General features: G+C 41.8%; 5 long non-coding RNA genes across 5 annotated transcripts; all 5 read right to left on the bottom strand.

The window, feature by feature from the left end:
* Nucleotides 1–3,891: 3,891 nt before the first annotated feature.
* LOC114552067 (uncharacterized) lies at nt 3,892–12,001 on the bottom strand. Its single transcript, XR_003692107.1, has 3 exons — nt 11,966–12,001; nt 9,676–9,689; nt 3,892–4,092 (listed from the first exon to the last, which is right to left on the bottom strand). It is a non-coding gene; the product is annotated as an uncharacterized LOC114552067 (long non-coding RNA).
* A 2,236-nt stretch (nt 12,002–14,237) lies between these two features.
* LOC114552063 (uncharacterized) lies at nt 14,238–15,314 on the bottom strand. The gene is made up of 3 exons (XR_003692103.1): nt 15,263–15,314; nt 15,033–15,116; nt 14,238–14,320 (listed from the first exon to the last, which is right to left on the bottom strand). It is a non-coding gene; the product is annotated as an uncharacterized LOC114552063 (long non-coding RNA).
* Nucleotides 15,307–15,703, bottom strand: LOC114552066 (uncharacterized). Its single transcript, XR_003692106.1, has 3 exons — nt 15,655–15,703; nt 15,425–15,508; nt 15,307–15,336 (listed from the first exon to the last, which is right to left on the bottom strand). It is a non-coding gene; the product is annotated as an uncharacterized LOC114552066 (long non-coding RNA).
* Nucleotides 15,704–15,705: 2 nt separating this feature from the next.
* LOC114552064 (uncharacterized) lies at nt 15,706–17,927 on the bottom strand. Its single transcript, XR_003692104.1, has 5 exons — nt 17,636–17,927; nt 17,109–17,180; nt 16,176–16,249; nt 15,816–15,899; nt 15,706–15,727 (listed from the first exon to the last, which is right to left on the bottom strand). It is a non-coding gene; the product is annotated as an uncharacterized LOC114552064 (long non-coding RNA).
* An 825-nt stretch (nt 17,928–18,752) lies between these two features.
* On the bottom strand, nt 18,753–23,661 carry LOC114552065 (uncharacterized). The gene is made up of 3 exons (XR_003692105.1): nt 23,514–23,661; nt 21,242–21,274; nt 18,753–19,010 (listed from the first exon to the last, which is right to left on the bottom strand). It is a non-coding gene; the product is annotated as an uncharacterized LOC114552065 (long non-coding RNA).
* Nucleotides 23,662–25,450: the final 1,789 nt, after the last annotated feature.

The raw sequence follows: 25,450 nt of genomic DNA, 5'->3' as shown, positions 1-25,450 counted from the left end.
TCTCAGTGAGGTCCCATCTCGTGGGAGACCTGCACCGGGTTGTTGGGTCCACACTGTGATGTTGGGTCACCCAAACTGTCCGGATACACCCTGCTTCTCCGTGTGGACCCATATCATACAAGTGTACTGTTGGGGCTTTGTAAATAATCATAAGTGTGTGGTCTAGAGCTACTCTGAAATCTGAGCGCAAAGAAAGCGCAGATGAAGAGGGTCTGTCGGAGGACGCGGTGGATCCGTCGGTGCAAGTGGAGGCCAGGTGTCCGTCGGTGGAAAACCATCCCTGCACCTGGATAAATGGAAACAAATGCAAATAAGAGCTCAAATACATATTGCCGTTCATGTAGCCGATCCCGCTTGAATGCGCAGATGTGTTAAACCCAGGTTCTATGTGCGGGTGTCTCGAGATAACTCTTGTTATGATTTGACAATATGAATAAAATTGAATTGAATGTAGTGATTTTGACAGAGACACAACAAACTGGCACGTCGAGCCACACTGGACTCAATGGTGGGGTTCCATTGGACTACACGGGGCTGAGTCTTGAAGTCAGCTCAGTAGTAAAGTGTCAGGAGTTTAAGTGAACTCTCACCTGAGCTCCAAAGGACTCTCAAGACCCAACTTCGTGTGCATTTCAATGGGGGGAAAAGACCCCGCTTCTAGGTGCGAACCTCTTTCATGATAGAACCCATATTTGAGCTTAAAGGGACACGCCACCACAGTTTGTTGAAAAAGGACTTATCGCGGTCTCCCCTAGGTGGGACAACGCATTTTATTTGTGCATGCATTGTTTTAGTCTGGTGCAACACCGGCAGCTTTAGCATATCATAGCGTAGCGAATGGAATTTAGCATGTTTTGAGTAAAAAAATTAAAAATAAATAAAAGACAATTACTTGCACCGAGACAAAGAAAATGTGCTGGCCCCACCTACCTAAAGCCAGGGTAGACCGGGATAAGCCCTATTCCAACAAACAGTGGCGTATTCCTTTAAACCTTATTCAATTTCATACATGTTAAAAACACAAGACACAATTTAAAAGAACTTTATTCATTGACAAACACTCAATTGAAAAAACACCATTGTTTTTTTCATCTTTATTTATTGCACGTGCACTTTTTTTTCAGACAGAGACGACCGCCTCCCCGGCCTCCTCTCGGTCGACTCGCAGGTGTGCTGGCCCCACCTACCTAAAGGGTCTTAATCCAGAGCTCAAATTACTTACGTAGAATATACAAACACACTTTTATGGGCCGACACATACCTTAACCCGGTTTCTGGGTGTGGGTCCCTTCAATGCTAGGTCCTGCCAAGAGCTCGAGCAGTAAATATAACACACAATATATTAAAAAATAGAATGCAGTGAGCAGTGATCTCAAAAGCATCAGCGAGCAACTCACAGTTCTCGAAGCTGAGGGACGGCCGGTTCATGCTGAATGAAAGCGCAGATGAAGAGGGTCTGTCGGAGGACGCGGTGGATCCGTCGGTGCAAGTGGAGGCCAGGTGTCCGTCGGTGGAAAACCATCCCTGCACCTGGATAAATGGAAACAAATGCAAATAAGAGCTCAAATACATATTGCCGTTCATGTAGCCGATCCCGCTTGAATGCGCAGATGTGTTAAACCCAGGTTCTATGTGCGGGTCCCTGTAATGTTAGATCGGCAGGCCTGCCCAGAGCTTAAAGTGTATAAAATAGTCTTAAGTAAAATGCACTGTATATTCAAAATAATGCAGTGAGCAGTGATCTTAATCCAGAGCTCAAATTACTTCAGTAGAATATATACATACAAACTTGAATGGACAAACGCATAGCTAAATCCAGGTTTTGGGTGCGGTCCCTGTAATGTGAGATGGCCAGGCCTGCCCAGAGCTTAAAGTGTATAAAATAGTCTTAAGTAAAATGCACAGTATATTCAAAATAATGCAGTGAGCAGTGATCTTAATCCAGAGCTCAAATTACTTCAGTAGACGACACACACACACACACACTCTATTATGGAACAACACATACCTAAACCCGGTTCCTGAGTGTGGGTCCCTATAACGTTAGGTCTGCAGTCCTGCCCAGAGCTCAAGTATACAATGTAGTCTAAAGTAAAATACACACTACATTCAAACTAATGCAGTGAGCAGTTATCTTAATCCAGAGCTCAAATTACTTCAGCAAAGACTACACACACACACACACACACACACACTCTATTATGGACCAACACATACCTAAACCCGGTTCCTGAGTGTGGTTCCCTATAACGTTAGGTCTGCAGTCCTGCCCACAGTTCAAGTATACAATATAGTCTAAAGTAAAATACACACTACATTCAAACTAATGCAGTGAGCAGTTATCTTAATCCAGAGCTCAAATTACTTCAGTAGAATATATACTTACAAACTTGAATGGACAAACGCATAGCTAAACCCAGGTTTTGGGTGCGGTCCCTGTAATGTTAGATCGGCAGGCCTGCCCAGAGCTACTATTATGTAGAACACACATCATAATCTAACTAAGAGTGTGCAGCGATTCTGTGCAGCAGAAATCTTTGCCGGCGCGTTTTCAACAAACCACGCATGAGTCGCTTTCACCTACCCGCCGATGGCATCTCATCTCGATGGGAATCGATGAAGCTGCTATAGAAGAGGGGATCGGGAGGACGTTCGAGGGCCTTTCCTCAGTCCCACCTGCCAGTGAGGTCGTTGCCCGGTCCCCCCCAGAGCCGTCCGCCCGTGTGACGCCGTCGAACAAACCCGCCAGTGATGTCGTGGCCCGGTCCTCCGCCGAGCCGTCTACGACTCCTTCCACCAGTGCGACGCCCTTGAACGAACCTGCCAGCCATTTGCCAAGAAAGCAGTTTAGGAGGAACGAGCCGGTTGCGAGGACTCCGAGCCCCGCCCCCACCACCCTTCAGCAAGAACTGCGGGATCCTTGCTGCCGAGCTGAAGGTGGTAAAGAGCTGCTGGAAGCCGAAGTAGAACGGAACGACGACCTGATACAGCTGCACTTCTCAACCAGTCGAGAAAAGGTTGAGCATTGCGTTATTCCTCCAAACTACGTTTTATATTTCATTAGTTTCCTAATTTTGTGGCTTTTTTTGGACACTTGTTCCATTTTTTTCCCAGTAAAACCGGCAGAGGAGTTCAAGGAGCACACGGAAGGAAGCGATCCCACGCGGAAAATAAGGGAGAATGCCCGCCAGCCAGCTAACCACGTCCTTTACTTCCTGACGTTCACGTCCGAGCCCGCTGTTCCACATCTGAACATTCTCTTTCTCAAGGACTACGTTCGGATCAGGAACTAAGTACAAAATTGTAAGGATTATCAATGTCTAAAAGACTAGAGGACGACCATAAAAAGCTACCTGACGGATGCCGTCGCGTTTGTGAAGTAAGTTACTAGTGGAACTCCGGGGCGAGGAATTGGCAAACGGCTCAACTGCGGATGGGCCCATGACTTCACTGGCAGGTGGGACTGAGGAAGGGCCCTGGATCTCAGCACCGGAAGGCCTTCTGCACCTGGAAACATAAAAAACAAATACGAGCTCAAATGTATTGCAGTTCATGTAGCCGATCCTGCTTGAATGTTCAGATGTGTTAAACCCGGGTTCTAGGTGCGAGTCCCTGTAATGTAAGGTCTGCATGCTTGCCCCGAGCTAAAAGCATATAAAATAGTTTTAAGTAAAATGCACAGCATATTCAAAATAACGCAGCGAGCAGTGGTCTTAATACAGAGCTCAAATTACTTACGTAAAATATACAAACACACTTTTATGGTCCAACACATACCTAAACCCGGTTTCTGGGTGTGGGGCCCTTCGATGTTAGTACCTGCCCAGAGCTCAAGTAGTAAAAATACACAGTGATCTTGAAAGTATCAAAGAGTAACTCACAGTTCTTGCAGCCGAGGGACAGCGGGTTTGTTCGACGAGCTGAACGGAAGAGAGAATCCTCCAAACCTCCTCTCGCTAGAAAGCGGCCTAGGTCTGAAGCAGAACAGAAGAGACACTCCTCCAAGCCTTCCCTGACTCTTCTTCCTTGTTCTTCGGGCTCCTGAGTTGTCTGTCAGAGGACGCGGAGGGTCTGTCGGTTGGGGCGAAGGGTCTGTCGGTTGGGGCGAAGGGTCTGTCGGAGGACGTAAATGGTCTGTCAGCGGCGGATGGAGCCACGACCTCGCTGGCAGGTTTGTTCGACGGTGTCACAATGGTGGAAAGAGTGGCAGGCAGATTGACGGAGGACAGGGCCACGACCTCACTGGCAGGTTTGTGTGTTCCATATTGTCAGAACATGCAAAAGGCAAATGACCGCTACATTGCGAGAGAACTGGCTTTGCTGAGGGCGTCCAAAACCCACCCGCCGATGGCCTCTACTTCCTCCTCCATGTCCTGGTCCTCTACCTCCTCCTCTATGTTGTTCTTCGGGCTCTTGAGTGGTTACATCGTAGCGGTGACTGGGCACAGAAAAGGCGTCGTCCTCAACATGACGCGGAAAGAGGTCAAAGCGGCAGACAAATTGAAGAACGGCGATCGCATCATACGGCTAAGTACGACAATGCTAAGTGCAAAGTTTGTTTTATGGTGATTGAGTTGCTCTGAGAAAACTTCTGAGTAGTTTTTCCTCATATGCAATAATGTGCGAGTCAACTGGGATCAAAAGCATACAAACGAGTGGCAGCCTTCATGTGTCACGATGAGCACACGGCCAAGAAGTTTTATCGTGGTTCATTAAATCTTAATTGTGCAATGCGGTTTGGTCAATTACAGCTGATATTTCCATGCAGACTTCTAGCTGTAGGTTTCTATATGCACTGAAAAAGCATCTCTTTAATCTGTTCGTATTCAACATCTATCTATTCGTTTTGCCATTGCTTCGCACAGCGGAAGGCCCGGCCAAGGTCTTTAACAGCCAAAACCTATCCGTCACGGCGATCTCAGCTTACGCTGTCAAGAAGACAAATCGAAGCACCTAGGACACAAGAGCCACAGAGGACACGGAGGAGGTGGAGAACCGGGACAGTGAGTAGGACGAGGAAGACCAGGACATAGGGGACATAGGAGGAGGAGGAAGAAGAACAACAAGAGAAGGATGAGAAGGACAACCACGACAGTGACGACGACATGGAGGACCAAGACATGGGTGAGGACGAGGAGCAAGAAGTGGAAGTAATTGACGAATCGGGCAGAGAGGAAGTGAGGACCAGGAAATGGAGGAGGATGATGACACAGAGGAGGACGGTGCAGATGAATACCCAGACAGGACTAGGACTGGGCCAAGTTGTCCAATAAGAAAGCGGCCCTGTAAGTCTGAAGCCAAACTGAAGAGAGAGTCCTCCAAACCTCCTCTACCTAAGGAGAGGCCCTGTGAGTCTGATGGGGACATGGCCTCGCTGGAAGGTGGGACTGAGGAAGGGTCCCGGATCTCCATCCTAATCCCATCTTCTACAGCAGAGTCATCCATCTCGTCAAGATGGGATAACATCGGCGGGAGGGGTCTGGATGCCCTCTCCAGAGCAATTTCCCATTCAATGTGTCTAATGTCGTTAGACGTGGTCCTCATGTCAAAATATGTTAAAATCTGTCAAAATAAAGACAGTGAGGAAAACATTTTTGTCTCTAAATATATCCTAGTATTGTCAGTATATTATGTACAGGAAATGGAAAACAATAAAGGGACGGCAGAGGTTGAGTTTAGGAAAAGAAACAACGCGGAATGGACGGCTCACACGCAGTATTAAACCCGGTTTCTAGGTGTAGGTCCCTTTAATGTTAGGTCAGCAGGCCTGTCCACCGCTCAAGTAGATCATATAGTCTTAAGTGAAATAGACATTACATCCCAACTAATGAAGTGAGCGGTGGTGTTAATACAAAGCTCAAGTTAAATCTGTAGAATACACACACACACACACACACACACACACACACACACACACCCTGTTATAGACCAACACAAAGCTAAACCCAGTTCCTCAGTGTGAGTCCCTTTAATGTTAGATCCGCATGCCCAGAGCTCAAGTACATCACATAGTCTTAAGTGAAATACACATTATATTCCAACTGATGAAGTGAGCGGTGGTGTTAATCCAGAGCTCAAGTTACATCTGTAGAAATACACACACACACACACCGGTGGTCAGGGAAGCCGTCCGACTGAAGAAGGAGTCTTTCCGGGATATGTTATCCCGGAGGACTCCGGAGGCAGTTGCAGGGTACCGAAGGGCCCGAAGGGCTGCAGCCTCTGCCGTGAAAGAGGCAAAGCAGCGGGTGTGGGAGAAGTTTGGAGAAGACATGGAGAAGGACTTTTGGTCTGCACCAAAGTGCTTCTGGAAAACTGTTCGCCACCTCAGGAGGGGGGGGGGAACCATCCAAGCTGTGTACAGTAAGGATGGGACACTGTTGACCTCAACTGAGGAGGTAATAGGGCGATGGAAGGAGCACTTTGAGGAACTAATGAATCCGACTAATACGCCCTCTATGTTAGAGGCAGAGCTGGAGGATAACAGGGGATTGTCGTCGATTTCCCAGGCGGAAGTCACTGATGTAGTCAAACAACTCCACAGTGGCAAAGCCCGGGGATTGATGAGATCCGTCCAGAAATGCTCAAGGCTCTGGGTGTGGAGGGGCTGTCCTGGTTGACACGCCTCTTCAACATTGCGGGGAAGTCTGGGACGGTGCCAAAGGAGTGGCAGACTGGGGTGGTGGTTCCCCTTTTTAAAAAGGGGGACCACAGGATGTGTGCCAATTACAGGGGTATCACACTTCTCATCCTCCCTGGTAAAGTCTACTCCAAGGTGCTGGAAAGGAGGGTTCGGCCGATAGTCGAACCTCGGATTGAGGAGGAACAATGCGGATTCCGTCCTGGTCATGGAACAACGGACCAGCTCTTCACTCTCGCAAGGATCCTGGAGGGAGCCTGGGAGTATGCCCAACCGGTCTACATGTGTTTTGTGGATTTGGAGAAGGCGTATGACCGGGTCCCCCGGGAGATACTGTGGGAGGTGCTGCGGGAGTATGGGGTGAGGGGGTCTCTACTCAGGGCCATCCAATCTCTGTACGACCAAAGTGAGAGCTGTGTCCGGGTTCTCGGCAGAAGTCGGACTCGTTTCAGGTGAGGGTTGGCCTCCGCCAGGGCTGCGCTTTGTCACCAATCCTGTTTGTAATATTTATGGACAGGATATCGAGGCGTAGTCGAGGTGGGGAGGGGTTGCAGTTCGGTGGGCTCGGGATCTCATCGCTGCTCTTTGCAGATGATGTGGTCCTGATGGCATCATCGGCCTGCGACCTTCAGCACTCACTGGATCGGTTCGCAACCGAGTGTGAAGCGGTTGGGATGAGGATCAGCACCTCTAAATCGGAGGCCATGGTTCTCAGCAGGAAACCGATGGAATGCCTTCTCCGGGTAGGGAATGAGTCCTTACCCCAAGTGAAGGAGTTCAAGTACCTTGGGGTTTTGTTTATGAGTGAGGGGACAATCGAGCGGGAGATTGGTCGGAGAATCGGGCGCAGCAGGGGTGCGGTATTGCATTCAATCTATCGCACCGTTGCCAGACGAAAAGAGAGCTGAGCCAGAAGGCAAAGCTCTCGATCTACCGGTCAGTTTTCGTTCCTACCCTCACCTATGGTCATGAAGGCTGGGTCATGACCGAAAGAACGAGATCCAGGGTACAAGCGGCCAAAATGGGTTTCCTCAGGAGGGTGGCTGGCGTCTCCCTTAGAGATAGGGTGAGAAGCTCAGTCATCCGTGAGGAGCTCGAGAGAGCCGCTGCTCCTTTACGCCGAAAGGAGCAAGTTGAGGTGGTTCGGGCATCTGGTAAGGATGCCCCTGGGCGCCCCCTAGGGAGGTGTTCCAGGCACGCCCAGCTGGGAGGAGGCCTCGGGAAGACCCAGGACTAGGTGGAGGGATTATATCTCCAACCTGGCCTGGGAACGCCTCGATCCCCAGTCTGAGCTGGTTAATGTTGCTCGGGAAAGGGAAGTTTGGGGTCCCCTGCTGGAGCTGCTCCCCCGCGACCCGACACCGGATAAGCGGACGAAGATGGATGGATGGACACTTTTTAAGAAATAAAAAGTGGTCGCACAAAGCATGAATGCCGCTGTGAGGAAAAGAGGAAAAAGATGGGAAATATGATGTAAAGTGAGTTAAGTGAACAGTAAAAACAACAAGCTAGAGCTTCTCAAGACACTGTGGCTTTATCTATTGTCAATACTGCCGGTAAACATTGACTTATACCTTACAACATATGTTGCAGCCCGTCTAACAGCTGAGCAGAAAGACACCAGAGAGGGTGACTCGGCAGTTTGCTAACTTGTTGCTCTCTCCAACAATAAAAGCCGCTCTGTTTTAGGCTACAAAACGTGCATGCAGGATGAAATTCAACTGTGCCATTTTATCGGGATAAAGCTATAAACAGAAGGACACGCCGCTAGCTGCTAGGCTAATGTGCAATGGTAAACACTGCAGCTGTAAAGATAATGTATCTACCTCAGCTGAGAACGGAGAAATGCCTTTCTACCGTAATACACCGTAGGAAAGGCCAATACATTTATCTGATACAAGACTTTACACAGGTACTCTAATAAGCCCAATAGTCAACACAAATGGAATGTTATGGGTCATGGAACATTGAGCTCCCCAACTCGTGAAAGATCAGATTTGCTCCATCTTTTGATACGTTTTGTTTAGAAAACCTTGAATCCATGTAAGACACAATGTCATCAGACACAATCCATGTCATTAGACACATGCACACATGTGCAGGCCAATGTTTTTTTTTTTTTGCGGTGATGACTGTGACGAGCGCAGAACTGCTATAAAAGCGTCACGTGACGCCAGTACTGGGGTAACCGTCCCAGCCCTAGCTAACGTGCCCCTACAGACATCCGACTTCATCCCTTAACCCTAACCCCATTTTTATTGCTATGAATGTGTAAAGGGACAGATGCCAACAACCAACAAAAAGCATAACTTTAGCTCGACAATCAGACCAATAATCACTTATATAATTACAATTTGGAAAATCTAAACAAAATCAAAAATGACCATCAGTCAAGCTTTAGCACCTTAGCTAATGTTAGCAATTATTTGCTGTAAACCTCGATTAATGCAAACAAGGTGAGCACACAGTAGTTATGATAAATTGTGGTATTTTTTTTTATAGTTGATTATAAAATTTTCATTTAAAACAAAAAACAAGCAGCCATGAAAGAGAGTGATACATGTGGCACGGCGGCCGCGATGGTTGCAGCACGGTGGCCAAGAACACAAATACTTAGATAATAAAAATGGCACTTACTTTTAGTAGATCTACCTGAAATAAAACATTAGAGCACCAACAGTGATCCAAGCTGATGAACAGATAGATGATAGTAATGATGACACGGTGGCCATGAGAGAGATAATCAAAGATAGGAAGGCACGGCGGCCAAAAACACAACACAGAATAAAATAAGAGAGAGATCATGTTTTTAGAGGAGAGAGAACTACAACTTCTGCTGGAATGAGCAAATGTTGTCAGTCTGAAGTAGAAAACGTGTGTGCAATGTAGAGATGTAACATCCAAAATACTGTATGTGTTAATGTAACACACAGCAGCTGAGAGAGAGAGAGAGAGAGAGAGAGAGAGAGAGAGAGAGAGATAGAATGGCGGCCAACTCAGAAAACAAAAGACAATTAAAGAAAATAAAAACTTACTTTTGTAGATCTACCTGAAACAAACAAGATGAGACATGTTCAGATATGGTTTCACGTTTGGTTTGACACAAAACCTTTTCATTAAAGTGCCCATGTTATGAAAAAGAAAAATCCATGCTGTTTTGAGTGAGATATGGTTTCTGAATGTATCCTGTCTTCAGTCTCTGGGTGAGCCGGTCAAAATCGGCCGGGCTTTCTACGCCATCGGCGAAACATTTCAATTAGTGCCATCAGTTAAACGGTGTTAACGCAAAACCCATTTTAACGGTGTACATTTTTTTTTATTGCGAGATTAACGTTCTTTTTGGTGGAAGTTCGATGATTGGTCAAATCCATAGACAGTATGGTTACTATAAATCCAGTGAAGCAAAACAAATCTGACTTTTTAATTTATTTTTCTAAAATAGTCATATGCCAGAAATCGGGCACCAGGGCGAATACTTGCACCGCCCCCTCACCCCTTAAACATTTTGTCATCGAATCTACACGATTCACGTGGGTCACCTATTTTGGTTTTAAAAAAAAAAAAAAAAAGTAGCTTCCACTTAAGGGGTCCTATCTTGCACCAATCGCAGCACAGTGCAAAACCCAACGCAAGTGTCTTTCCTAGTTTAAGACCGGCGCACATATGTCTGGTTATTAATGACATCAGTCAACTTCCGTCCCAGCGCCGGAGACTAGGAGATTAGGGTGTGTCTGACAGGGTGGGGGGCGTGGCATCACGATAGTGACATCACAATGGTGGGTTAGGGCTAGGGTTAGGAGGAGGAGAGGGAGAGATGAGGAGATGAGGAGGAGAGGGAGACAAGCAGGAGAGTTTTTATGTGTGTATATATAAAACTGTTTTTATAGCTGACAGCTTGATTCTGTCTAAAATAACGTTAACTCAAACTAAACACTGGGAACAGCTACATTAAGATGTTACCGTACTAACAAAGACAAGTATTAACTGGTGTCTTTAATAACCAGAAATATGAGCAGCATTACTGAGCAGCTGATGTCTTTAATAACCAGAAATATGAGCAGCATTACTGAGCAGCTGATGTCTTTAATAACCAGAAATATGAGCAGCATTACTGAGCAGCTGACGTCATTAATAACCAGAAATATGAGCAGCATTACTGAGCAGCTGATGTCTTTAATAACCAGAAATATGAGCAGCATTACTGAGCAGCTGATGTCTTTAATAACCAGAAATATGAGCAGCATTACTGAGCAGCTGACGTCTTTAATAACCAGAAATATGAGCAGCATTACTGAGCAGCTGACGTCATTAATAACCAGAAATATGAGCAGCATTACTGAGCAGCTGACGTCATTAATAACCAGAAATATGAGCAGCATTACTGAGCAGCTGACGTCATTAATAACCAGAAATATGAGCAGCATTACTGAGCAGCTGATGTCTTTAATAACCAGAAATATGAGCAGCATTACTGAGCAGCTGATGTCATTAATAACCAGAAATATGAGCAGCATTACTGAGCAGCTGATGTCTTTAATAACCAGAAATATGAGCAGCATTACTGAGCAGCTGATGTCTTTAATAACCAGAAATATGAGCAGCATTACTGAGCAGCTGATGTCTTTAATAACCAGAAATATGAGCAGCATTACTGAGCAGCTGATGTCTTTAATAACCAGAAATATGAGCAGCATTACTGAGCAGCTGATGTCTTTAATAACCAGAAATATGAGCAGCATTACTGAGCAGCTGACGTCATTAATAACCAGAAATATGAGCAGCATTACTGAGCAGCTGATGTCATTAATAACCAGAAATATGAGCAGCATTACTGAGCAGCTGACGTCATTAATAACCAGAAATATGAGCAGCATTACTGAGCAGCTGATGTCTTTAATAACCAGAAATATGAGCAGCATTACTGAGCAGCTGATGTCATTAATAACCAGAAATATGAGCAGCATTACTGAGCAGCTGATGTCTTTAATAACCAGAAATATGAGCAGCATTACTGAGCAGCTGATGTCTTTACTGAGCAGCTGATGTCTTTAATAACCAGAAATATGAGCAGCATTACTGAGCAGCTGATGTCATTAATAACCAGAAATATGAGCAGCATTACTGAGCAGCTGATGTCATTAATAACCAGAAATATGAGCAGCATTACTGAGCAGCTGATGTCTTTAATAACCAGAAATATGAGCAGCATTACTGCAGCAGCTGATGTCATTAATAACCAGAAATATGAGCAGCATTACTGAGCAGCTGATGTCATTAATAACCAGAAATATGAGCAGCATTACTGAGCAGCTGAGGTCTTCTTACCTGATGAGGGGATTAAAGAAGGACATCCTGTTGTCTGGTGAACTTCTATCAGACAGCTTTAGTGTTCATCTTCCTCTGGAACTCCTCCTGTGGGATTCAACATAAAATAAACAGAACTGAACACAGCTGAGATAAGTTTATTACCTTGTGTTTACGCACGCACACACGCGCACACACACACACACACACGACACACAGATAAACACACACGTCACTGAAAACACCTTGCGTCATAGAGAGCCGAAGTCCCGCCCCTTCCGGTGGACCTCATGGGACCTTAAGAAAAAATATGAACGGTAGTGAACGGGCAGAGGCAAATTATTTTTTGATCCCGTTTGAATTGAGCCATGGATTACACACATGATGTTCGTCAATTTAAACGAATTTTTCAACCAAAGAAAGTCTCAGTTACCCGTAGGTTTGTCGTAGTACCACTTAGTTTAGTGTGAAACCGTTCAGTGGACTACATCTCCCAGTGGACTACATCTCCCATTTCAATCTAAAAGAACAAGCAAGATCCTCTGCTCATTAGAGTAACGTTACATCCCCGGTACGATACGCAAAGACATAGCTTCAGAGAAATGTCATCCATGAAGTTTGTAGTCTTTCTAATTACGTATTTTCACAGTCTTACACTTCAACAGTTTAACAATAAACAGACTTTTCGGTTGAAAAATAATGTTTTAAATTGACGAACATCATATTTGTAATCCATGGCTCAATTCAAACTGGACCAAAAATAATAATTCTCTCCATTGACCCTCGTTCATATTTTTTTTTTCAAGATAGGTTCCATGGACCGGAAGTAGAAGGGCGTGACTTGGCTCTCTATTACATTTAAAACATTCAACAGCCAATAACAATAGGCCATACAAATTTAAAAATTACACACACACACACACTTCTTGTATGGGCTTAAGAGTGAGGACCGGGTATATTTGCTATTGAAGTGAGGACCACCCTTTCTGCTACACTTACAGACAAACTAATGCTATATTTAAACACTAGATGTCTCCCTGACCCAGTTTTCCACCTCAGATTATTTTTAAAACCAAGTATAAGAACAGTCATTGTACCATTGAAGTGAGGACCATTTCTAGGGGGCGCTATTGGGTTCAGTTCTGGCTAGACTATTTTAACTACCTTTTTTCTTTTGCTTGCAGTTATTCTTTGCTACCATTTTATGTTTTATAACTGACATATAATGTAATAATATATTAATTGGAGAGTCTCTGAAGAGTTGCAGTTTGAGGTTCATATACAGAAGCAGAATATACACTATATATACACACACAATATACAATTAATGATGACCATTGATTAGACTACTGCACAAAAGCACAGATGTATTTGTGAACTAAATTAAAGCAATAAAAAACTTAAGTGTTAACTTTTAGTTATCAGAACATTTATTTCAGTTACAGTAACATCAAATTTGAGAATGTGCTGCTTTATTTTTCCCTTGTGATAAACTTGTCACAACTTTCATTTGAAAAAAATAAACCTGAAGACATTACGCTTTGTTTTAGTTTTTTTTCAAAATGTTCTGACATTTTATAAAAACTATTAAGAAAATATTAGTGCAATTAAGAGATTATTAAAATAAATGTTACTTGCAAATGTGCCTTATTTCTAGGGTTGGGCATCGAGAACAGATTCCTACTTGGAATCGTTTCAAAAATTACGATTCCATCGTTTATTGGAATTGTTTGGAGGATTTGGTTTCAAATCTGATCATGGGTTCCAAATTTAACACATGCAAGTTCTGGTTTCCGTGGCGGCCAGGCGCTTGTTGTTGCAGCCATGGAGCACAGTAATTAGTGCTCTAGTGTGGCTTTATTTTACATTGAAAAAGCCCTGTTAAAAAAAACAACTTTCCTCTGCCTCTGCATTTGTGAAATAAGCATGTGACCCGTTTCAACTCCACCCCTCAAAGAATTGGAATCGAGAATCGATGAGAACCGGAATCAGAAGAAAGAATCGAATTGGAATCAGAATCATTAATATCCAAACGATGCCCAACCCTTATTTCTAGGTTTTGAAACACCACTTGAACACTACTGCACAAAGCATCAAAAGAACTGCAGCAGACATCAACTAGAACATAACATTACATTGCACAATAAAGATTGTCAAAAGTGAAGCTGACTTGTAGCACTCCTCCGTTTAATGTGACATTTGTGTTGTACACAAAGTTCTTTACATCCTTCCATGATCAGGCTTCCTCCTCTTTTATGCATCACATGCAGTGTTCTTTACCTGGAACGCGCGCAGCAATAAACTTTGCCATGTGTTTGTTTACCGCACTCCTCTCTGCTTCACTCCATGGTCTCTTCACCTTTACTATGGGTGGCACTAAAAATGACAGAAAAGACAATGTAGATTGTGTAACCTTAAATACATACTGTACATCTCAGTGTAGATTCATTGACTCTGCTCATGCACAGCTTGCAAACTGTCACAGAAAGCATCTAATCGGAGCTTTGAAGTTAAGTCTAGACTGTAAGTATTTGGACATATATACAATTTTGTTCAATTTTAAATAGAAAAATGGATAGTACAATAAAATGCTTATTTCAGGTTTATTTAGAGTAGGGTTACAAGCTGGTACACCGGGCAAACATCTTTTTATTGACTGGAAAATCATTCATATGGTTATGAAAACCCCCTTTATGACTACAGCAAGTTCAGAATGCTCCCCAGGATGAAAGCGTACACGTTTCATTGTCAATGATCAAGATACGACTTCATGACCATAACCTGTAGTCTGCTGATGTCTATGGGTTGAAGACTTCAGACAGTCATTGACTACAAATATTAAATATGATGAATTTGTTAGACTTGATGTTCATCGGTCCAATTACTTTTGGACCTCGAACCTTTGGTCATTATGTGTTACAAGGGCTACGCCTCGCACACAGTTCTTTATATTGATGCAAACCTATTTAAATAAAAACTGAGACTTAGCACTTTATTTGTGTCGAAGAACACAAAAAGTCCAACTGTCCAAATACTTGTTGTCTGGACTGTATATACACCTTTTTTTGTCCAGTTTTAAAGCACTTACCCATTGCTTCCACTGTTTTGGACTTTTTACATCTTTTCTTCTTCTGTGAGGGCCTCAGCACCAGGCTTTTTCCTGGACTCTGATCTACAACAGTAACAGACAAACATTGGCACCCGTTAGTTAGTGAAATCTCAGGTATAATGGATATTCAGGGTTCATTACTATCATACTATAATTTGTCAAAACGCAGGAGTTTTTGTAAATTTCATAATTAACACCATTTAACTCACCATCTACACCTGTACTCCCATCCTCACTGAGGGGCTCCAGTCTCCTTTTGGGGAGAAGAGGTCAGAATCTCCATCTGAAAAACAAGAGCAAGCTAAAAGTGACACCTTATCCTATGCAGTGTATGAAAGAAGGACCCAGTAAAAGCATTTTAAAGCACTTACCCATTGCTTCCACTGTCTTGGACTTTTTACATCTTTTCTTCTTCTGTGAGGGCCTCAGCACCAGGCTTTTTCCTGGACTCTGATCTACAACAGTAACAGACAAACATTGGCACCCGTTAGTTAGTGAAATCTCAGGTATAATGGATATTCAGGATTCATTACTATCATACTATAATTTGTCAAAAGGCAGGAGTTTTTGTAAATTTCATAATTAACACCATTTAACTCACCATCTACACCTGAACTCCCATCCTCACTGAGGGGCTCCAGTCTCCTTTTTTGAGAAGAGGTCAGAACCTCCATCTGAAAAACAAGAGCAAGCTAAAAGTGACACCTTATCCTATGCAGTGTATGAAAGAAGGACCCAGTAAAAGCATTTTAAAGCACTTACCCATTGCTTCCACTGTCTTGGACATTTTACATCTTTTCTTCTTCTGTGAGGGCCTCAGCACCAGGCTTTTTCCTGGACTCTGATCTACAACAGTAACAGACAAACATTGGCACCCGTTAGTTAGTGAAATCTCAGGTATAATGGATATTCAGGGTTCATGTGTATTTAAATGCTGACAGTAAAACCTAACTACCAAAAATCAATAAAAACCAAAGTGAAAAAAAGACATATTCTGGCTGCTAGGGTTTCAAGAGGTCAAAACTGCAATGTGCACTATATTACATTATTTTACTATTATACTATAATTTGTCAAAACGCAGGAGTTTTTGTAAATTTCATAATTAACACCATTTAACTCACCATCTACACCTGAACTCCCATCCTCACTGAGGGGCTCCAGTCTCCTTTTGGGGAGAAGAGGTCAAAACCTCCATCTGAAAAACAAGAGCAAGCAAAAGTGACACCTTATCCTATGCAGTGTATGAAAGAAAGACCCAGTAAAAGCATTTAGCTGTATCTGCAAGGCGATAGAAATTATTGACATGTGAGTTTACACCAGTGGGTATGTACTGGTGTCACTTTTCAGGTCAATGTTTATACACACACACACACATATAATCAAATTCAACCGTTCTTTCCTGTAAAGTCTATTATGATGCCTGTAATATTCGGTTTTTGTTGACACTGTCATGGAGGTGTTAATTCAATCCTGTGTAGCACTGCGGTCATAGTTAGAGATAATGTACTGAACTGAGTTACATTTAGAGGTATTCCTAACATTCTGACCACCTCATGTATGTAAATATGGAGGACAAAAAATAGAAACACCTTTTTGATATAATGGAGTCCACTACAACACCACCTTTGATTATAATTTCAATAATAAGCATGTGAATTGACATATTTTTGACTGTCAAAAATAAATTAGGGCAGGGCTGTTGTGTTGGACTGCTGTAGATTGTACAGGTGCAAGTAATAAAGGTGGATACTGAGTGTAGACTACGGCTGCAACCAACAATTATTTTCAATATTGATTCATCTGTCCCTTATTGTCAGAAAATAGTCAAAGACTTGAATTATAACACAAAGATATTCATTTTAAAATTATATAAAAGAGTAATTCTCACATTTGAGAATGTAGAACTAAGATAGGTAGAACTAACAAATCCATTGTTGGTTAGAAATTAAAGATTAATTAGTTTAATTGAAATAATAGTACAAATAAACAATTATTGCAGCTCTAATATAAACCGGTTTAAAATGCACTGCGCTTTTTTACTTTTAAAAACATACCTTCATCCACCTCGTTAACTTGTTTCCTTTCTCTCTGTGGGACACTCTCAGAAGTCGACGTGGGACATTTACCTATGAAAGATAACCATGGTCAGATATTAGTGCTCAGTATTCAACAATCTTAGTACAACGACTTATGTTAATTAAAAGAGTTTGTACAAATACTACTCTAGATCTACTCATGTGTCTGAACTGATAACCTTACACTTTTTTCACTATACCATGCAATCCCACAACCAGAGAAGTTACAAACCAAAGCTTTCCAAACATTTTCACAAAAAAAAAAAAAAAAATCCATTTAGTAATATATAACACAGTGACACTTTGCTAATTTTGTTTGGTCTTTTTAAACACTGACTGCATATATAAACATCACTGAAAAATTTAGTTCTAACGGACAATTAGTCAGAAAGTTACACACTAATGGTAGCAGTGAACGTAACCTGCACATAAGGTATAGCTATGAGTCTGTGGTTTTCCTGAAAATGTTTCTATTAATTATGATATCTGTAACCGTGCATACATACCACAGACAGAAGGATCAATTGTATCAAGGTTCTTTCCCTTGAAGGTGGAGGCGCCTTGTTCCATTGCAAATAGAAGCTTGCTTATCTTGGCAATTTGAAATGTTTTGTCTGTCTGTCTGTAAAAGTCACGGTGGACTCTGAGGTCATGCCCCATGAACCTTGCAACTTGTTCTAGCTCTTGTTCACTCAGATCCAGCAGTTGGCAGAGTGTGGCAACCTGTTTTCTTAATTTAGTTGACCTCAGGAGATCAGGGTTTTCTGCTCCGCTTTTCTCTGCATATTTTTGCAGACAGTCACACCCTATAAAAGGCCATCACACCGGGTCTTGCAAAGAGATAGGGATTTTCAGCAAGAACACCAGCTTCATCTCTCCTTTTAATCAACAAGTCTATGGACTCCCTCATTTTGTCGGTCAAGAAAACAGGTACCTTTCTCCCTCTTTTTCCGCGTACTTCTATGAGAGTTAAACGCTTGCTCAGCTCTTTCTCCAGTGGTGACAGGGTTACATAAATGGCCTCGTTTATGGGATTTGTGCTTCCTTTCTTGTAGGCTTCAAGTGTCAAGCGTGATGCTTCCCCTTCACGTCGCTTGTTGAAGACGATGACCTGTGCTAGTACGGTCTCATTTAGTGTCTTGTATGCTGTTAAACTCAGCTGTTGCCTCAATTCCCCTCTTGCTTTGTCTTCTACCATCCTGAGATGATCCCTCAGCACAATCACATTTTTGGTGAGGGGGATGTCCTCTTTTTTATTCCATCTCTTTTCTTGGATAGTTTGGTGAGCACTGACAGAAACATTGTTTCTCCAGTTTCGTTCAAAGGTTCCAAGAACTTTTTGCCTTCTTCTCTGCCTGATCATCATCATGCATAAGAGCCTGGCCAATCTGTACCTCTGCAGCTCCTTTAAGACAGAATCCAATTTTAACAGCTGTTGAAAGTTTCCCATACTCATTTTTGCATGGACTAAACTCGGTAAGCCGGTTTACTGCACTGACAACAAGCTGAAATTTTGATGGTGCACGTTTGTTGTCTTCTCTTTTTGTACAAGTTTTTACAGTCCCGGTTACAGTCACTTTATCTTTTTGGTCCTCTTTTGTTCTTTATTTTGTATTTTCGCACACGTTTTTGTGTTCTTTTTTTTTTCCCAATGGTGATTTTGCCTACTTGCGGATCTCCATCTTCACTTGAACTTGTGTCTGTACCTTTGAACTCTTCTTTACGGGACAATTTCTTAGCTTTGCCTGGGCTTTTCAAATCTTCATCATCACTGGATGATGATGCATTCAGAGGTAGCTTGTAATCTGGGTCCAATCCGGTGTGGCTGCATAATTCAGACCCAGAGGAATCACTTCCTGACTCCTCAAAGACACAGTCCAACTGTAAGTAAAAAGCATAATCATGAGAAAGACATCACATTCACTTTCAAGTCCAACTTTACAGAGCCATGCTACCATTATCTTGAAAATGGACTGTACCACTGAAATCATATTTAACACTTGAGAAAAAAAAAAATTTCTGCCTTTTCCAAGTATTTGTTTGGAAAAGGCAGATGTCAAGCATACTGTTTTTGTTTAAAATCAGGATTTTTACTCGTGTTGAAAAAAAAAGCTTGTCACAGTTAGGGCTGGGGCGGTATGTATTTTTTTTCACCGCGGTTGAAAAGCAAGAAATTCCAGCGTTAGCGCGGTATACCCCATTACAAGAGTAGCGCAAGTTAGAGCGAGAATGGCAGGGTGCCTTAAGTCAGTGCCTGTGTGGTCGCACAAGGAGAGCAAGCGGTAACAGAGAGTAGAGTACCGCTGTGAGGAAAAGAGAGGAAAGATGATATAAAGTGAGTTAAAAGTGAACAATAAAACAACAAGCTAGTGCTTCACAAGACACGGTGGCTTTATCTGTTGTCAATACTGCCGGTAAAGTGAATGGAGTTACCCCCAAAAAAAACATTGGCTTTTAACTTACATGTTGCAGCCCGAGTGCAGCCCGCCTAGCAGCTGAGCAGACAGAGAGCCCAGAGGGCGACTCGGTCACTCGGCAGTTTGCTCTCTCTACCGATATAAGCCGCTCTGTTTTAGGCTACGAAACGTGCATGCAGGCTGAAATTCAACGTGTCTACCTCAGCTTAGAATGGAGAAATGGCTTTACCTTTCATACCATAATACATGGTATGGAACATTGTGCTCCGCAACTCGTGAAAGGTCGGATTTGCTCCATCTTTTGATGATAACTTTTGTTTAGAAAACCTTGAATCCATGTAACACACAATGTTATCAGATACAATCCATGTCATTAGACACAATGTGCAGTAGGGGTCGGGAAAAAAAAAATCGATACAGTATAGTATCGCAATATTTTCCATGGCAATACTGTATCAATACAGAGACGCCAAGTATCGATCTTTTATGATAAATGTGTTGGTCGGTTTGTCAGCTTGACTTTCTCATTTTGCAGCAATAAAATTGAAGTGAGATGAACAAACAGAGAAATTTATCTTTTTAGATAAAACGTTGACAAAGTTTCCTTTTGGGGACATAATTTAAAATTGGGAAAAATCTGAAGTTGGAAAAAAGGTCATAAATTGCAATATATCACAGAATATTGCAGTATGTTTAATAATATCGTATCGTGACACAAGTATCGTGAGGATATCGTATCGTGAGGCCTCTGGGGATTCCCACCCCTAACGTGCAGGCCAATGTTTGTTTTTTGCGGTGATGACGGTGACGAGCTCAGACCCGCGGTAGGCGCCACGCAACCGCTGATAATGCGGTAACCGTCCCCAGCCCTAGACACAGTCAGAAGACGTAAGAAAATATCATGCCAAAACATTAGCTACGAGTGTACGACTAACTTCCTTCAACCACAGTCAGAAGACAAACCTCACTAAACACCATCAACACTTAAACAATGGGTTTTCAGAACTGTAAATAAGCTACATAAAAATATAATAAGCCTGCTATTTTTATTTAGTATTAATTCATCTAGCACAGTGAAACTGCTCTATAATTGAATTCATTTGGCTGTACGAATAAGTGCCATAAAACTATCCCCTCAAATATTACCATGAAATTGACTTATGACCTCTATTGTTTAAAACTTGAGCTGACATTTTCACAAATCCCCACCATAATGTATCTGAAAATCTCCAGAGAAGACATGACATTGATCCTTTCACCTTGCAGTTTTGTGATCCAGTGTTAGGGTTACTTGGACATTACAGTCATTTATGATGTTGTATATAAGTGGTGATGGGTGCTGAGGGTTTTCCAGAAAATAGTAATACTAGCGTAAATAATAATAGGGCTAAGAAACTTAAGTATATTGCAATTCAATGTGCTACAATTAGATAAGAAAACCATTCTCAGTGCATATTTGTGCATATTAATCTTTTATTTCTATACTTTTTACTTTATGTACCACATTTATAATATCACAAATACCCACAAATTAAAATATTAACTGCCTTCATTCATACGTCTGTGAATACAGAATGAGCAGCCTAACCCTAATCTACGATTCCAGAGTCTTTTAACATTGAATTAAACTATTACCAACTGTTCTATTGAAAAGTCTACATCAGGATAGAATAAAGATTTTATAAATGCACATACCTGTGTTTTTCTCACAGCCATCAACTTCTGGACCTAAAACCAAAAAGAAGATTGAAAACTTTACAAACAAGCCATGAGAGCACAGCTACAGCTACTTTGGATTCAAAATAAAAACAGACTGTTAAGCATTAACTGCAGTGTAGTTTCTAAAGTGTACCTCTCTGCTGTAGTGTCTTATAACTACATTTGAACTCAAGTATTTTACAATTGAGACTAAACTTTGCTGCCACAATAGTTGCATTACACTCCCCCCCCCCATATCAGTGACATCCCCAAAATCTCATTAAGATATTAACGACTATAGCATGTTTTAGCACGTAAAAACATTGTGGGCCGTTATTTTCCATAACTATCCTAAGGCCGTCCGGGCCCTTGATCAAGCATTTGTGTGTTTTTAATCATTACTTTATTAGCCTAACTGGGTGGGGAGAAAGCTATGCCATAATCAGAAATTTTACCTATATTTAGTCCAAAGAAAGACAGGAAAATTAACTTTGAGCAAGTTTGGAGGAAAGTCAGAGGTATGGAACTGTTTTAAACAAGTTGTGGGCAGTGACAACATATGTGTCGGCTTTGTCGAGTGCATTAAGGCTGGTTACACACTGGATGTGTTGCGTGAGATTGTCAGCTGCGTGGCGTGTCCATTTATATTTCGGCTCCCACGTTAACAAGTTAGAGCTTACACACTGCCTGCGTGAGACGCACATCTCGGGTGCGGCTTGAGCTCGCGGCTCAAGCCGCATGCTAGAAATAGAACCAACGCCTATTTTTCACGCAAGCGTGTTGGAAGCATTTCCAGGTAACATAGAATAGGAAAATATGTTTTATGTAATTTAAACACAAATACATATTAATAAATGACATGATGATTGAAAGCCTCTAGGTTTTGATATAAATGCAAATATATAAATGTAATTTAAAAAAAATATTTTTTAATATTGCATCTGTTAATACAGAACGAAGAATTCTGTAGCCTTTTTGCCGTCAATACTGCAGACGTTGTCTTTGCTGTAATCAGATCAGAATATATTTATGTTTATGGAAAACACCCATGTGTCCGGGCGTGAGCGTGGCGCCTGTGTGGCGTTTTCACGCCTTTTCACCAGAAATGTGTGTGACGCGGGCGCTGCTGCTGCTGCTGCTGCTGCTGCTGCTGCTGCTGGCCTTGTCTGGACACATGGATGTTTCCCATTGATAGGATGAAATACCATGTTAAACACAAATATATACTGATGTGATTATTGACGGCAAAATAAACTACAGAATATTTTGTTCTGTATTAACAGGTTCAATATTAGAAAATCGAATTTTTATATATATATTTATATATATTATATATATATATATATATATATATATTTAAATCAAAACCTAGAGGCTTTCAAACATCAACATGTCATTTATTAATATGCATTAGTGTCTAAATTACATACAAACATCTTTCCTATTCTATTTGGCCTGGAAACGCTTCCAACACGCTGGCGTCTCACGTGAAAAATAGGCGTCGGTTCTATTTCTAGCATGCATGGCTCGAGCCGCATCTGAGCAGGCAGTGTGTAAGCTCTAACCTGTTAACATGGGAGCTGAAATATAAACGGACACGCCACGCAGCTGACACGCTCACGCCACGCAGACAGTGTGTAACCGGCCTAAGTCCAACGCGCTGCTCGCCTATGGCAGCAAATAAAATGGGGAATTGGACAATGAACAGACACATGAAGCAGGCTGCAGAAAAGACGATAGTCAGCCTTCAATGCTCACGTTTGTTACTTCTCCAAGCCTGAGGGAGAAGCCCTCACAGAGAAATGAGTTTTTTTTTTTTTTTTTTTATTTCTTCATTCGGATCCATTTGCGATCCATTCAAACAAACAACGCAGTTTACATGCTTCACTCTTGTTGCATTATTCATTAAGATCATTCTAAACAGATTTCTGTAGTTCAAACAACTCTGAATTGTAGTAGACAACGTCAGTTATAACGACCCACGTATTAAAAAAAAAAAAAAAGGCTTTAAATCGGGCTCGGCGGTGCTCGACACAACGTGCACGGGCTCACTGCAATGTTGTTAAAAAAAACTAATAAAACTCAAAACTAATATATGTTCACATAGTTATACAAAAAGTCACTGCCTGACGATTAAGTTAGTAGTTACAATTTACTACAACTGGCAACTCCATTCTGCAATAAAAAGTCTAAATGTGCCGAAATAATTTTGCACAAACCACATTAACTGACGTGTGGAAGCTAAAAATAAGAGTTCATAAAATCTTACCTGCACAGAAACAGTTTAAAAGTAGTCTTTTCTTTAGTTGAGTCGCTCCAATCTTTTAAAAGGTAGCTTCTGCTGTATCTTCTCGTTCAGCTCTGAGATTCAACTGCACGCTGCAGGTGGGGGGGAAGGGCAGCTGCCTGTGAGAGCAGGTCACCTGCAGGTCACCTGCTCTCTGCAGTGTGTATGGCAGAGAGCGGGGCGGCCCCTCCCTCTGATGGGCCATTAATTAAGTGAGCAGCAGCAGTCAAGAGAACCTCACAATATTCACCTCTGACTCTCAGGCCTGTTTTATAGTCTGCAGGGTTGGAAATCACACAAGATTCACAACTATCACTGCAAAATAAGAACTTTAACATTAAAGTTTTGCTCTTAAAAGTAAATTTTAACCATATCATTGTATGTATATCAGTGGTTGAAGAAGTACTCAGACATTTTATTTAAGTAATAAAGTAATATCTCATTATACAATGAGATATTACTTTATAATATCTTACTTTTAAATATAATCATGTTATAATGACTTCCCATCTAATGCTCCTCCTGTCTCATGCCTGAGCTCTGAGCTTCAGCTCTAGTCTGCAGGTGGGGGAAGGGCAGCTTTCTGCAGAGAGCTCTCTGCAGTGTGTGGCAAAGAGCAATATTCTGCTGTTCACCTCTGACTCAGGCCTGTTTTACAGGTTGCAGGGTTGGAAATCACAAAGATTCATATCACTACAGTTCTACTGTAGTACTACTGCAAAATAAGAAATGTAACATTAAAATTTCGCTCTTAAAAGTAAAGTTTAACCATATATATTATTGTATGTACCAAATATCAGTGGTTGAAGAAGTACTCAGACCTTTTACTTAAGTAAAATAGTAATATCTCATTGTATAAATAGTTACAAGTAAATATATATTCAGAATTTTACCTCAGTAAAAAAAAAAAATTAGCACTGAATATGCTTACAGTCTGAAAAGTATTCACAATGCAACATGGCAAATTTTTGAATAATTATGTTATTGTATTATAATTATTGAAGGATCAATTTGTTCATCTCTATAATGTTGCAACTGGTAAAGGTGGACTTAATTTTATATACTTTACATGGGGTTGAGCTTAATTGTCCCTTGGCCTAATCTATACTAGTATATCATCATTTATTCACTGATTATAGTAAATAAAGGTTGATCCCTTATAATTGTTGTAGAGTTTAAGCACAAAGTACCGGAATGGTAATTACCTCAAAACTGTACTTAAGTAGAATACATGAGTAAATGTGTGGTTATTTTCCATCGCTGAACACACAGGGGCCAAACCTTAGAAGTTTAGTTAAAATGAAATAAGAATGAATGAACAGCTTGTAGTTTGTATGTCTAACCCATTTTTCATCCTTTTAATTTAAATTTCTCTCCGTTCAATGTCTATTTATCAATTTATTCATTTTTATAGTATACAATCCCAAGAACAAGCTGCAGGTGCCATCAGGGTATAATGAGATGCAATGAGGCCAGAGCCTCTACACTTATGTTAACACTTTACCCTTAAAGTGTCCAACATTAAGGCCGGTTACACACTGGCTGCGTGGGCGTGAGCGTGTCTGTTCCGAGGCGTGTCAGTTTATATTTCGGCTCCCATGGTAACAGGTTAGAGTGTGTGCACTGCCTGCGTGACACGCGAGGCTCGAGCTGCGCCCAAACGCTGCCTGCTAGAAATAAAACCGACGCCTATTTTTCACGCAAGCGTGTTGGAAGAGTTTCCAGACAAAATAGAATAGGAAAAGATGTTTATATTTTGTTTAGACACGAATGCATATTAATAAATGACATATTCATGGTTGAAAGTGGTTTGGACAAAATTTTAAATGTAAAAAAAAAAAAAATTTTTGCAATATTGCTTGTCAATACAGAACAAAATATTCTGGAGCCTATTTTGCCGAAAATACTGCCGACGTTGT

This window comes from Perca flavescens, unplaced genomic scaffold (assembly GCF_004354835.1).
Source record: "Perca flavescens isolate YP-PL-M2 unplaced genomic scaffold, PFLA_1.0 EPR50_1.1_unplaced_scaf_64, whole genome shotgun sequence".
In the NCBI taxonomy this organism is placed as follows: Eukaryota; Metazoa; Chordata; class Actinopteri; order Perciformes; family Percidae; genus Perca; species Perca flavescens.
Note: the sequence above shows the minus strand (reverse complement) of the source record. Positions and strands in the feature narration are given on the sequence as shown.